The 10,583-nt window shown below is 45.8% G+C and overlaps 1 long non-coding RNA gene across 1 annotated transcript in view; it reads left to right on the plus strand.

Annotated features, from left to right (window-relative positions):
• LOC106813002 overlaps nt 1-10,583 on the plus strand; it is a 26,107-nt gene that overhangs the window by 11,826 nt on the left and 3,698 nt on the right. Inside the window, exon 2 of the long non-coding RNA XR_001394410.1 lies at nt 1,033-1,091. This is a non-coding gene — a long non-coding RNA (uncharacterized LOC106813002). The remainder of the gene's footprint in view (nt 1-1,032; nt 1,092-10,583) is intronic.

Consider the following 10,583-nt stretch of genomic DNA (forward strand, 5'->3'; position numbering starts at 1 on the left):
GCTAGATAAATAGATAGATAGATATAATAAGGAAATTAAAGAGAGAAGAAGCGACAGATAGCGGGAGACAGGGGAGGGGCAGATAGAGAAGGCGGTGTGATGTAGACAGACCACCCTATAATTACATTCATTACTGAAAACTAAATAAGCGTAATTGTTGAAAATATCACTAGTTCATGTCGATGAGAACAACATGAACTTCGCGCGTACGGCCCACCTCCTCACGTATCGCCGCCGCCGTAGCCACCATCTTCGACTGTGTTAGTGATCCAGGCATCTCCACAAACACACACGTAGCAGCCATCGAAACCTGAAAACCTAATCCGCCACCGCAGCAGCACTAGCAGCATCATCAATCTTATCCGATTTAAATGAGAAAGCTGTTTATGATTGATTCAATATTATGAAAGACGCCCGCCCCACACCTGTCCCTAGCCATGCCAGCTGGGGGTAGATTTGCATGCCCACCTTGCGCGCCCGTCCGCATCCATGCGTGAGCGCCCCCCAGCGGCCATGTAAGCCCACCACCAGCTTACATAATGTCATCTGATGCTTCTTCAAGTTTGACTCATTTTTAACAGAACTTGTTTATGATCGTAATCTCTGTAAGAGAGAGCGTTCCTGTTCGTGCTGGCGCGGTGTTTGTCGAGCTTACGTGGCTTTCCATCTGTTCTGCTACTGTCAGAACGTTATAGACATTCCGGGGTGATTTCAAACTCGTGGTGTACTATGTGTAATTAAATGTATATACCCATTCTATTCTATTAGTGCTGATAATTGTCATTTTATTTCTATTTCTATTTCTCTTCTATTTCTGTTTCTATTTCTATTTCTATTTCTATTTCTGTTTCTGTTTTTATTTCTATTATTATTACTATTACATTTCTAATTTTACTTTACTTCAAACTTTTTGAAATAGATTACCACCTGCGTATTTACATTTTAATTTAAACAGCAGTGTATAAGTAATAATTATAATAATTTCAATATTGTATAATAAGTTGTAATCATTCATTATCATTTTTCTTTCAGAATCATCATAGTAGCGTTGTGATTCACCTAGAATCTTCGATACACGAATATTATTTTAGGTGAGTGAAGTAAGACATACACTAACATCTTATTTCTACAGACTATATATAATATATAATCTCTCTCTCTCTCTCTCTCTCTCTCTCTCTCTCTCTCTCTCTCTCTCTCTCTCTTTATCTCTGTCTCATTACTTCTGCCTCTCTCCTCCTTCGCCAAATTTCGCTCGCTCCCTATCTGCCCCTTTCCCTCTCTCCACCCTCGCCTTCTCTCTTCCCCATCGCTCGCTACCACCATGCAAAGGGACGCCGTGGCGGCAGTAGCGGCGGTGCGCGCTCGCCCGTGTTTGGTCACGGCTATATTTGCGTGTCGGCGTCTTCACTTTGCCCTGGGCCCTCACAACATGCGATGGATTATGCGCTTGTTCATGAAGCTCTTACACGGCCGCAGCCTCCTCATCTCTCTCTCCGCCATGCCACCGAGCCGCTCGCGCCGCCAACACACCAGCGGCTGCTCATCATTGGACGCTGCCGCGGAATGGATATATGAGGGGAGATCAAAGCGGTATGCCGCCGCGGGCGGGGGAGCGGGGGCCCCGCTGCCGCTGCTGCGATGCTCGTCTGCGCCTGTGTACAACATATATACGGAGAAATTATTCGAGTTATTTATGATGGATGTGATGTCACGTGGTTTTGTTATTTCGGCGATGAAATGCGAATCTTGACGACGACGACGACGACGATGACGATGACGGTGACGATGACGATGACGGTGACGGTGATAATGATGATGCTGACGCCCATATTACGGTAAAGTCGTATATTTTTATTCAAAATGCGATACGGCGATGTAATTAAATTATATAATGCATTCATTTTTAATTAGCGTTGAATAGATGAAGTGATAAGCGTCGGGAAGTGATGTTACAGTCGTGAATGTCTCATGCGCTGACATGTGTACATACATCATGCTATCACTCTCCATTGTAACATGAAGGCTGGTAATCTAACGATACGAGATTATGTCACTTGTGTCCAGTGTGATGCAACGGTTGTAATAATACAAGATAATGCGGCATTCCAGTGCATACTGCAACGGCTGGTAATATAATAATACAAGATGAAGTTATATTTCAATGTAATGTAACGACTAGACATTTAGCGTCTCTAAGAAATGATATCAATGAACATAGAAATGATAAAACAATAAATTAATGAAGTAAATAATAATAATAGGAATTATTATAAATAATAATAATAATAATCGCAGTGTCGATCACTGTTTTTTATTGCCGACTTTTAATCATCATACCGTTTGATTTTTAAATGACTTTCAAAATGATTTCAATTAGGAATTGGCTTTAGGATGAGCGCGTGCATTTATTGATGTGAGATTTATTTCTCCCGTATAGTCCACCGACGTATTCATAATCACTGTAAATAATTAATCCCATTTGTTTTATGATCCAACCATGTTTATTAGAATTCTAGAAGCACTCGGCATTGCAGCAGCAGCAGCAGCCGACACGATTTTTTTCATTTATTTTTTTTAATCTTCGAAACCACGTCGACGTCATCAATCGAATGCTGAGCTTCGTGGTCGCCGGCGAGATTGAAATATGAAAAAAACTGAATACTGGAAACGGAAACTCGGAAATATACGCCGTCCCGCCATCCCCGTGGACGTCTGCACATCACGTGAGATGAATATGAAATATGCGATCCTGGAACGCTTGAGAGCGAGCAGCAGCATATAACGCAAAGCTACGTTAGGCTGAAGGACTGATAGGGAGAGACTACTTACTAGCTGGGTAGAAACGCTGCACTGTTGGCTTCTAGCATGTTCGCGAGCATGTACACGCGCCGTGTAATGCTGTTGTTTCTGCGAACGCGTATCGCGTGTCAATGGCTCGCCATGCACGAACACAGTGATTTCAACCCGCTATTCGACAAAGGCGTGAGTCGATCGTTGCTTATACATTACCATTTCGCTCCCTGTATTGTTGAAAGCTCGCTAACAATACACAGTGTATTGTCAAATGCCAAAAAAATAAACACACTGTTTATTGTTAGTTACCAGGATTATCTGCTAATATGCGTTTCTTTCCTAATCCTGCGTTCTCTCGTCTATACTCAATTTGCTATCGCCACATTTGAACCTTATATCATCTCGTCACCTCCCTCACAACGAGCTGGAGCTACAAATGTATTAGTTTACTATATTCTACACTTTGCATAAGCATTTTTAACTTTGTATCGCTATTGCAACTACCACATGCATGAGAGCTAAGTCAAATTGGCTGCAAGCTCATCCTTAAACAGACTTTTCGCATTTGCCTGCGATGCCAACTAACTCCGAGTTTACTTGTAGGAGATGATTAACCGGCTTGCCTAATAAATGTCCTTGACGTATGAGGCCCACGCTTCTTTTTATTCAGCGAGAATTTATAATTAAGGTGTTCATTAAAGTGATTATAATTATTGCTTAAATAAGAAATGAAATTCGGATTTATAAATCATAAACAATTATCCCGTAGAGAATATCGACTGGCTGTGTTTGCCTAGTACATGCTAGATGCAAGCTAAGAGAGAAAAAGAGAGAGGGAGAGAGACAGGAACCGAGTGGAAACAGGCTGAGAGAGGGGAAGGAGTGGAGAGAAGCAGAGCGGGTGAAAGAAAGAGAGAGAGAGGCCGGGAGAGAAAAGCCGAGCGAGAGAAAGAGAGAGAGAGAGAGAGAGAGAGTGTGTGTGGGGGGAGCAGGGGGAGAAAGGCACTGAAGAGAAAGGAGGAGAGAGAGAGAGGGGGAGAGTGAGAGAGGAATAGAGGGGAGATAGATGGGGGACAAATGTGAGTTAAAGAGAAGGCAAGGAAAGCGGCCGTTAAAATCAATCATTTTAATCACCTGCTAACGACATATAGGAACCGCTGCACGCGAGTCAGTTAATTTTAATCGTTATCTAATTAATTATCACCAATGTAATCGTCACTGTTACAGCTCGGATTTATAATCGTTAAACTGTAGAAAGACACAGATATTGACAAAGATATAATAATATCTCTCTCAAATTTTTTGCCTGTGCAGATTGCGTAAGCCATTAATATAACATGTAGTCACCTGCGTCCCAAGGTCAGAGTTACCTAGCACATGGTCACCTAACTTATTGTCACTATATATATATTACCTGTCTTTCTCTCTCTCTCTCTCTCTCTCTCTCTCTCTCTCTCTCTCTCTCTCTCTCTCTCTCTCCGCATGTGTGTGCCGCATTTAGCCGATTGCGTTGACGCTGGCGGATGCTGGTGCGTGTGCGTGCGTGCGTCGGGCGGGCGTGCGTGAAGCGATGCGCTGTCCGCGTGCGCGTGCGTGCGTGCGTGCGTGCGTGCTGTGTGTGTGTGTGTGTGTGTGTGTGTGTGTGTGTGTGTGTGTGGGTGTGTGTGGTGGGGTGGGGTGTGGGTGTGTGGTGTGTCTCGTGTGTGCGTGGTGTGTGTGTGGTGTGGTGTGTGTGTGTGTGTGTGTGTTGCTATGTGTGTGCGGCGCGCGCGTGCATGATGGGAGGATAGTAATTGCTATAGGGAGCGAAAATGGTAATGTATAAAGCAACGATCGACTCAACGCCTTTGTCGATAGGCGTGTTGAAATCACTCGTGCCGCTGCATGGGCGAGCATTTGACACGCGATTACGCGTTCGAGAAACAACACATTACACAAGCGCGTGTAACATGCTCCTGCGAACTGGCTAGAAGCCAACAGGTGCAGTTCGTTTCTACCCAGCTAGTAGCCCTTAGTCTGCTCCGCTATCAGTCCTTCCAGCCTAACAGCTTTGCGTTATATGCTAGGTCTGCTCGCCTCTGCAAGCGTTCCAGGATCGGCATATTTCATATTTCATCTCACGTGATGTGCAGCGTCCACGGGGATGGCGGGACGGCGTATGATTTCCGGAGTTCCGTTTCCGTATGTCATTTTTTCATATTTCATCTCGCCGGCGACACGAAGCTCAGCATTCGATTGATGAGATCGACGTGGTTCGAAGATTAAAAAAAATAAATGAAAAAAATCGTGTCGGCTGCTGCTGCGCGCTGCACATGCTCGATGCTTCTAAGAATTCTAATAAACATGGTTGGATCATAAACAGAATCGGGATTAATTATTTACAGTGATTATGAATACGCTCGGTGGACTATTAGCGCGGAGAAATTAAATCTCAACATCAATAAATAGCACGCCGCTCATCTTAAAGCAATTCCTATTTGAAATCATTATTTGAAAGTCTTTTAAAAATCAAAACGGTAATGAGTGATTAAAGTCGGCCGAATAAAAACAGTGATGACGACAGCGAGACGTATTATTATTATTATTATATAATAATTCTACTTATTATATTTGCTTTCATTAATTTATTGTTTTTTATCAATTCTATGTTCATATGATATCATTCTTAGAGACGCTAAATGTCTGTCGTTACATTACATGGAAATATAACTTCAATCTGATTTATTATATTATCCGAGCCGTTGCAGGTATGCACTGGAACTGCGCCGCATTATCTTTTATTATTACAGCCGTTGCATCACACTGGACACAAGCTGGACATAATCTCGTATCGTTTGATTACCAGCCTTCATGTTCACAATGGAGAGTGATAGCATGATGTATGATACACATGTCAGGCCATGCAGAACATCACGCGACTGTAATCATCACTTCCGACGCTGTATCACTTCATCTATTCAACGCTAATTAAAATGAATGCATTATTATAATTAACATTCTGCGCGATATCGCATTTTGAATAAATAATATACGACTTTAACCGTAATATGCGCGTCAAGGCATCAATCATTCGATCAACCCGTCACCGTCCATCGTCACGTCATGTCACGTCGTCTCGGTCTAAGATTCGCATTTCATAAGCGCCGAAATAACAATAACCAGACACTCTGACAACCACATCTGGTCCACTGACGTCCAGGTCATATAATACACTCGAATAATTTCTCTCGTCGCGTATAAAAATGTTCGTACACAAGTCGCACGACAGGAGGCATCGCAGCAGCGGTCACGAGGGGAGCACCCCGCTCCCCCGGCCTCCCAACAGCGGTGCTGTCAGCCATCGCCTGGCCCGCGGATGCGTGCTTTTCTCACGTCGAACAAGCGAGGAGCGTCCTAGCCGCTTTGTCGACCCTCGGCGGGACTCTCGACACGACTGACCCGGTAAGGGTGCGAGGACCGAGGTGTGTCCTGGGCCGCGCGTTCCGGCGATTACGGTGTCCCCACACTCGGGCCTCCCGGCCATTAACGCACGGCGGCGGATGCGCAAAGCTTTGACCTCCCCTCATGATATCCGATCGCCGCGGCAGCGTCCAAGACCGTATACTCGTCAATGATTGTGGAGTCCAAGCTCGAGAGTGCCGACGGTCGGCGGCTGTCTCGACAGAGCGACAAAAAAAACGGACAGACGATAAACACGACCAAAAAGTATAAACAACCACGCTCAGGTATCCAGTGTATGGCGGGCGCGAGGCGGGCCCGCTGGCGTGTCGGGGGCGCGAGAGGACCAATCTCTCAGCTTTTGCCATGCTGCTGCTAAGGTGGGAACATAGAGTCGATGCGGAGAAGAAGCAGAAAGAATCGAGAGCAACGGTCGAGCGGCGGACGACGCCCCACAGGGCTGCGCCCGTGTAAGAGCTTCTATGAACAAGCCATAATCCATCGCAGAACGCATGTTGTAGGCCCAGGGCAAAGTGACGGACGCGAGCGAAAGACACGCATTTTTCGCATTTTCCGGCTCGCCCCTTCTCCCCTTCCCGCCCCCTCGCCTTTCTCTCTACCGCCATTCGCTGGCTAACGGCAACCCATGCAAGAGGGCAGCGCCGAGTGCGGCAGTAGCGGCGGTGCGGAGCAAGCGCATCGGGCCGCGTGTTTAGGTAGAGGGAGCGGGCACCGGGCTATATTCAAGATAGTACGGCCCTGCGTGATCGCACTTTGCACAAACTGGCCCCTCACACGTGCGACGGATCTAGCGCGCTATCCGCCGTTCTCAATCTGAAGCCTTACACGGCCCGCAGCACCTCATCTCTCTCTCCGCCATGCCACCGAGCCGGCCGCTCGGCACGGCGCGAACAACACACCAGCGTGCTGCTCAACTAGTGCTATGTGGACACAGTCGACTGCGAAGCAGAGAGAGAATGGAAAGAGGCGAGAGGAGAGTGCAAAAGCAGGAATATGGCGCGAGCAGATACGCGGGAGCGCGGGCGACGCGCTGCCGCCGCTGCGTGCTCGTCCTGCGAAGCCTGGGAGACACTATAGTAGCAGCAGAGAACGGTGAATAGCAAAGGCTATATTATGAATGGAATTAATGATGAGTCAGACATGTTTTGATTAATTTATATACGGAGCAGAATGAAAAAGATGCCAGAAGAATACGTAGAACGGAACGAGAGACAGACAGAGGAAACGAAGGAGCAGGAAGAGCACGAGAGACGAGAGAGAGAGAGAGATAGAGAGAGAGAGAGAGCGAGAGAGAAGAGAGAGCAAGAGCAGAAAGACAGCCGTAAATATAACGTATTATAGTTATTCTGTTGAATAATAAGCTCATGGCCATGACCATCGTGTGTCCCCCAAGGATAACCTGACCTTGCCGACGTCAAGGTGACTTTGACCATAGTATCCAGTGCCTTCCTACTGGCTTAGCGCAAATCTGCACAGGCAAAAATTGTGAGAGAGAATATATTATATGGTGCCTTGTTTTGTCCCGTAACCCGGCACTATTGCTTGCCCGTTCTCTGCTATCACGTTTGATACCGATAATATAATCCGCGAGCCTGTCAACCCAGTTGACGAATTTACATTGTGATGAATTAATTAGAAATCTGATAAGAACCACGGAACCTCTCGTGCGTGGCAGCGTGGTTGTCTTATTCCAGTAGCAGGATTGGACGCCCCGTGATCCGAAGATAAATATGATTCGAGTTTCTAAACGAGGTCCGCATTTCCCTTCGCGACTCCTTGCACTCTTTTAACTCACATTGCCCGCGCCCTGCAATCTAATCTCCCCTCTATATTTACCCCTCTCGTCACTGCTCTCTCACCTCATAATCTGCCTGCTGCACACTATTCCGTTTGCCCTGCATATCACCTTATCACTCCACACTTCTATGCCACTCCCATAATCTTGCCCACCCACTCCCTACCTCACGCCGCAACCACAATCACACACTCTCGTCTCTGCTCCGTCCTCCTCTTTCTCTCGCTCGGCCTTTTCTCTTTTTCCCCATCCCCCGGCCTCTCTCCTCTCTTGTTTCACATCCGCTCTGGCTTCTCTCACACAGTCCTTCCCTCTCTCAGCCCTGTTCCACTCGGTTCCTGTCTCTCTCCCTCTCGTCTTTTTGTCTCTGCATTACATTGCGATCTCGTTAGCATGTACCTTCAGCAGAACACAGACCAGGTCAGATATTCTCTTACGGATAATCTGTGTGTTATGATTGATAAATCCGAAGTTCAAATTCTTATTATAAGCAATAATTAATATCACTTTTGAATGAACCCAAGGCTGTAATTATAGAATCTCGCTGAATGAAAGAAGCGGGGCACCATACTTGCAAGGACAGTTTATAAAGCAACCGTTAATCATGCTCCTACAAGTAAACTCGGAGTTAGTTGGCACGCAGGCAAATGCGAAAGCTGTTTAGAGGAGAGCCTTGCAGCCAATTGACTTAGCTTCTCATGCATGTGGTAGTTGCAATAGCGAATACAAGTTAAAAATGCTAGGCAAGTGTAGAATCATAGTAAACTAATACATTTGTGAGCTCCAAGATCGTTGTGAGGGAGGTGAGAAGATGATCATAATAAAGTTCAAATGTGGCGATAGCAAATTGAGTTATAGGACGAGAAGACCGCAGATTAGGATAAGAAACCATATTAGCAGATAATCCTGGTAACTCAATAAACAGTTGTTTATTTTTTGGACCACTTGAGCGATATTAAGCACTGTGTCCCAATAATGTAAAACGACCCGCCGGAGCTTTTCAACAATACACTGTGTCTTGTTAGAACGGCAGCCGTCTGTAAACCACAATACATGTGTGTATTATGTGATATTACCCCGTCCATAGTACCTTGTCACACAAAAATACACTGTGTATTGTTAAACACCTTCTACAAGGTGTTTTTTAGTTGTGTTTTAATTAGTTACTTTTTGAATTTGTAAACTTGAAATTGACATTTATTTAAATGAATTTATTGTAAATTATTTAGAAATTGATTTTATTGAATTTATTGAAAATGAATTGAATTAAATACACAGTTGTTAGACTACCTACACAATTAAATACAGCAGTGTAATAGGTTAGAAGGTGTTCAACAATACCACACTGTAGTTGTTAAAGTGTATAGTTAGTTACCAAAAGGATTAAGTCTGCATATTAGGAGGTATGAAGCAAGAAACAGTTTGTATGATTAATGAGGAGGCCGGGAAGTAGCCCACATGGCGAATTATAAGAACAGTTGACATGTAAGAGATCGGGGAGGCCATAGGAGAAGAGAATGGAGAGGGAACATACAATGAAGGGAGCCGCATGCGAGGATGGACGTCCATGGGGATTTTAATATGGCCGTGGGCAGCAGAACTTGACTTGTCTCTTAGGACTCCCGCGCTGCACACTCACATTCGCGTGGTCGGCTATCACTTTTGCGCTGCCCGGCGGCGTTCGCAGCAATCGGGGCGAGGAGTATGATATACATCGCGGACGCGTCCACGGACTGCCGGGTCACGCGCGCCTGCACGTATCCCGGCTAGAGTATTATTACCGCGCCGGCATCAAATGAAATGTCATCGTTTTCATGCAGACATCCATAAATGCACCCCCGCGTCGCCGTTGCTGCCAGAGGCACGCGCGCCATCAGATATCGATTACTTGCTACGCGGTGATAAGAGGTGGTGAACTCCCGTCATGTGCCAGAGAGAAAGAGAAAGAGGGAGTGGAGACGATGAGGGAAAAATGAGATCAATATGCGCGCGATGTATGTGGTGTGTGTGTGGTGTGTGTGCTGTGTGATGTGTGTGGGTGTTGTGTGGTGTGTTGTGGTTTGTGTGTCGGTGATGTGTGTGGGTGTATGTGTGTGCTGTGTTGTGTGTGTGTGTGTGTGTGTGTGGTGTGTGTGTGTGTGGTGTGGAGTGTGTGTGTGTGTGTGTGTGTGTGTGTGTGTGCTGTGTGTGTGTTGTGTTGTGTGTGTGGCATGTGATTGTGTGTGTGTGTGTGTGTGTGGTGTATATGTTGTGTGTGTGTGTGGTGTGTGTGTGTGTGGGTGTTGTGTTCGTGTGTGTTTGTGGAGTGTGTGTGGCGTGTGTGTGTGTGTAGTGTGTGTGTGTTCGTAACGTCGATAATACCACAGTACAGCAGATATGCGCGTTGACAGCATGCTCTGCATTTTATGGGCTGGTTAACCATCTAAAGTCGTCCACCATTCGCCCAATCAACGTTTGAACTACCCGAAGGTATTGCGTGTTGGCCAAACGAACGTATAAATCTATCAGATAATGGGTTAAACTCTCGCAGTGC

This window comes from Priapulus caudatus, unplaced genomic scaffold (assembly GCF_000485595.1).
Source record: "Priapulus caudatus unplaced genomic scaffold, Priapulus_caudatus-5.0.1 Scaffold713, whole genome shotgun sequence".
Classification (NCBI taxonomy): Eukaryota; Metazoa; Priapulida; class Priapulimorpha; order Priapulimorphida; family Priapulidae; genus Priapulus; species Priapulus caudatus.